Here is a 5,000-nt window from a genome sequence, read left to right on the forward strand (position 1 = left end):
GCTATATATATTTTTTGCTCTCCACTATTCTTTACTACGCCCACTATCTGTCAAAGTTGTGTGGATCTTTCAAAGAGACTCGACTTATTGGAATATAGCCTGCGAAGAAGATTCGCTTGCCCTGGAAACTCGCTACGCTAACGGTCGCCCACCTAAGTGTTTCTAAAGGATCAATATTATAATTCACATTTTCCAGAGCTAACGAGACAGCTGACAACTGCAAAATTAACTGGACAGATGAATCATCCCCCGTAAAGATTCCACAGGCTACAAGCAGCCAACCGAAGCTAGCATTAGCAGCTAACTTGCGGCCTTGCATGACTGCACAACGCCCAGATAAGAGTCAGAGGCACTCTGACACAGAGCCGTGGCGGGCTCCGTCCTTCACCTCAAAGAGATACTTTGTTGATTGGAGACTTGGCGATCAGAAAAGTGAAAGGTGAAAAAATTACATATCCACTGTCTTCCTAAAGCCTGGTACACACATAAAGATAATCTGGCCGATTTTGGCCCGATTTCCCCCCTTCCGACCAAGGACAGCAAACGCCCGATTATCTGATGGCTCTAAAGATTATCCTACAAGATTATCCTGTGGTGTGAGGTGTGTTAGGAGTCAATTTCTCCTGACAATCTGCTCGGAAAATGGTCGGGGCCGACGATCGTAAATATTAAACGTGTTCAATATTTACGATCAAAAGTCTTCTTGTCTGTGGTCAAAACTGACAACTGCCGAGTCCGATTGTGATGTGGACTGGAATGTAGCCAATCAAGAAGCGAGCTGACTGACATGTCTTCTTGTTTTTCGTTCTTCTGCACTTTATTTCCCCTGTAGCACATGGCTGCCTCTACAGGTCAGTCAGGGTAATACTACCCTGATCACGCGAGATTTCTGGCTTGGGGGACGAGACTCCAGACTGTCGGAGGACAGATCTTTATGCATGTGGTCGTATATCGGAGCACACCACACACAATACGATCAAAACTGTTAAATCCATGATTTTTTATCTTCATGTGTGGGGTCTCTCTCAGATAAAAAATCACACACACACATACACACACACACACACACAGGGAGGATAAGACAGAAGAAGAGAGGGTGGTAGGGGACAGGGTATGTAGGTTAGGTGTGTCTAGGAGAATGAGAAAAGGAGTACACCCTGGTGCTTGCATACCAGGCAGCTAAAGGGACAGCCCCTGCCTACCTGAAGGAAATGGTAACCCCCCAAACCCCTGCCCGCTCACTCCGTTCCTCCACCTCGGCTGGCCGACTGGCCCCACCTCCTCTACACAGCAGTCGGGCTGCCCGATCACGTCTCTTCACAACACTGGCTCCCCGCTGGTGGAATGAGCTCCCCACGGCTGTCAGAACGGCAGAGTCACTACCCATCTTCCGTCGTAGACTGAAGACCCATCTCTTCAGGTTACATCTTAACTGCTCCTCCTGAGGCATCTTCTGACCCTCACCACTACGTCTCCTAAAGACACCCGCTTTCCCCTTTACTGTGTCCCTAAGAACTTCTACTGCCCCCCTTGTACTGTTTCTCAGTTTCTCCAGTAATAAAAAATAAAAAAATAAAAAACGTTTTAGTAGAAGGCGATAATAGGGAGAAGGTTTTTCCTTCTATCAGTGGCCCCGGGCCCGAGCTAGAGTACTCTTCCTGCAACGAATAGTGGACTGCTGATTCACATGCTTAGTATTCAAATGTATTGATTGTAAGTCGCTTTGGAATAAGGCGTCTGCTAAATGCCAAAAATGTAAATGTAAATGAGTAGGCATCAGAGAGGGCTGCTGGTGTAGCTGTGCTTCGGCAAACAGAAGTAGGAGTTGCTAAGTGCACTCAAAGTAGACAAATATGACAAGAGACAATCAAAATGGAGGAGAAGATACTTAGTATCCTTAGTGCCCTGGCCTTCCTCTCAGGCCTTCCTCGATGGACTCCCACAGATAGACTCCCACAGATAGACTCCCACAGATAGACTCCCACAGATAGACTCCCACAGATAGACTCCCACAGATAGACTCCCACAGATAGACTCCCTTGTCTTGTTGTCACAAGTCTTTGTGTCGAGGAGGCTGTCGACTGAGGCTGTCGCTCTCTGACCGTCCGGATATAAATGGAGATTTCAGTAGTTGCTGAAGACTGGCAGGCTTTTAGCCCCTCCCCACTAACGAGCACTAACGACCGGGCAGGTGTACTCACTAGTCACAATGTATGAGCCAAGTGTCCCCTGGTCTAGACTATGTACTGTAGCTGGAGAGATAAGGCTCCTCCCCTCTGGCGGACTCAGGGGGGGGGGGGGGGGCAGGGGGGGCGACCGCCCCTCCTGGTGCCCCCACGGTTGAAAAACATCTCTCTTAAGTGCCCTTTTGAGTGGCGAAAATTAGAGGATGTGCCCAATGGTCTAAATTTGACCATGTGCCCCCACAGTTGAAAAACGTCGCACTAAAGTGCCCTTTTGAGTGACGAAATTAGAGGATGTGCCCTATTGGCTGCCCTTCCAATGGTCTAAACTTGACCATGTGCACTAATGGGGTCCCATGTTGTGCAGTAGGTGCTCTTTTTTTCTTTTCGCCCTTGTCCTTCAAACAGCCTGAGTCCGCCACTGCTCCTCCCAGTTGTAAATTAGCACCTACTTAAGCCCCAGAAACTATTGGTATCACTAGAAAGTACTTAGAAGGCTAACAGCTGTTAAAACCTCTTCTTATCCACCTCATTTTTCTGGTTTTCTGCTCGAAATGACATGCCCACAGTGAATATAGAATATCTCCACAATCACAAGGGCCTTCATAATGATCTTGTTATCAAATGAAAGCTAACACCTGTGGGGTGGCTGTAGAAGTGTCAGAATCAAAATCTATGTTACTGTGTCAGAGTAAATAGAGCTAGAACATTATAAAACATCTCAAATTCAGTCTCCGCCTAAAAAAACAACAGCTTTTACAGTGAATATCACCTTGGAAACCTGATAACCAAGCCCAAATCATCTAGGAATCAGTACTCCAGGGTCTTATTAGTACTTGTGCCAAAGTTGATGCTAGTAATGTGAGCAAATGCAACTTTGTACCTGTTTTAGTACAGGTATGTTTAGGCGGACACCTATTATGTTTAGGCCATTTGGAGATATGTTGGCACCATCTTTGACCTTTGACCTTTCTCATGTATCAGATTTCTTTCTTTTTTTTTTTTTTTTTTTTTGATTTTTTTGAGTTGAGAGGAAATTTGGCGTTGAAACCGGACATGACACATTCTCCAGTTGGAGAAAACTGGATGTGACTTAGGCCGTGTTTACCGTCTCTGGAAAAAAATGGTGGCATCGTATAGCATGCAAAGTTGTGAAAAAAATGTGATATCGATGAAGAGAATTGATCGAGGTAAACTCTTTATATCACTTCGGATCCCCATGAGGGTCCGTGGATATAAAGAACAAGACAGCTATCACACTATCAGTAGCCAAGATTAAACTAGATACTCTTCACTGACTTGAAAAGAGGTGAGTTCTCTTGCTAAGTCCACAAATGTATGTGGACAACAAATCTTTAATCCTTACATATTGTAAAGAGTTATGAATTAATGACTGTGCTTGCCTGTTGTATCCAGCAAAAAGCAACAACCGATTGGGTCTAGTCCAGCACCTCTGCAAAAGGCTGTCATTGAAAAAGCCAATGAAGAACTGACAGCCTCACCCTCGTCAGGTCCACTTCTTATACCACAGAGCAGAGACCACTCCCCTGGCGATCGCGGAGGGAGGTCTCGGTGGCATCATGGCCATTCGCCCACACGGGTGCGATTCGAAGACGAATCAGAGAAGGAGGCACAGTCTCGCTACCTGGATAGGCTGAAGGAGCGAGGGAGAGCTGGGCGCCAGAAATCCAAGGGTATGCTTGAAAAGAAGGTGGAGCTTAGCTTCATAACCACAGAGGCAAACAAGAAGAATAGAACCGCCTCCACAGCCCCTCAGAGACAGGAGGATGTTGGTCACACAAAGGAGGCTGCTGTGCAGGAGGAGGTGGTGGTGAGAAAATGTGAAGCGTGTGGATCCATCCTAAGAGACCCACCAGCACCTGAACCACAGGCTACGCTGCAGCCCAGCGTCTGTGATGATGAGCAACATGGTAAGGCGGCGGTCCCTTGCTGGATCCCTCCCGGCCAATCAGAAACTGTCGTCTGCCCTGAAGAAGTCGGAGGGGTTACTTTGGCTGAGTCTTTTGTTCTGGTCGAAGACAAAGAGAGTGAGGCAAGAGAGAGGACATCGGGTTTCGGAAAGCTGAGGAGGCGGAGTAGGAAGGGAGAGAGCCGACTGGAGTCAGGCAACGGCCCTTATGGCCTCTGTTGGGCTCAGCGACGCAACTCCAACCCCAGAAGCAGGGTCAACGTGTTGTGCAGGCGGGCTGTGACGTTTGCCCCTGGCAGCCCCGTGGCTCTGGAGCGCCCTCTGCTAGGTGCCTCCGGAAACAGTGGACACCTCAGGGACACCTTGACCCCACCGCTGCCCATAAAGTCAGCCCTGAAGTCAGGCTCGAGGAGCCGAGTGACAGGGCAGCAGCGCGCGGCGATGCCTCTGCCCTCGGTTCAGCACCAACTCTTTAACCAGGACCAGGAGGCTGAAGGGGGGGGCTCTCAGCACCTGGACCTGGACTCCTCGAAAGAGTGGCCACCGCCAGTGGAAACCCAGATCACCTCCTCCACCCAGGGTTCTCCTCTCCTAACAACCAACCTGGTGACCACCTGCATCCGGCCGTCCTCCCTCAGATACTCCCCTGCCAGGTTGACCCTTGACCTCCCTCCTGTGGAGCCCTGGGACACTACCACAGAAGGAGCAGCTGGTGAGTTGATGTGGATGAGTACTTGTGCTTTTTGCGCTTTAAATACTTTTTTGGGGTGATCAAATGTTTTAAAACACACATAATAACAAAACAAGACAACAAGGCCACATCCTGCAACCAACGCCCCCCAACAACCATACAACCACACCACAACACACAAATTACAATATAGCTA

Source organism: Nansenia antarctica, assembly GCF_963989245.1.
Source record: "Nansenia antarctica genome assembly, chromosome: 12".
NCBI lineage: Eukaryota > Metazoa > Chordata > Actinopteri > Argentiniformes > Microstomatidae > Nansenia > Nansenia antarctica.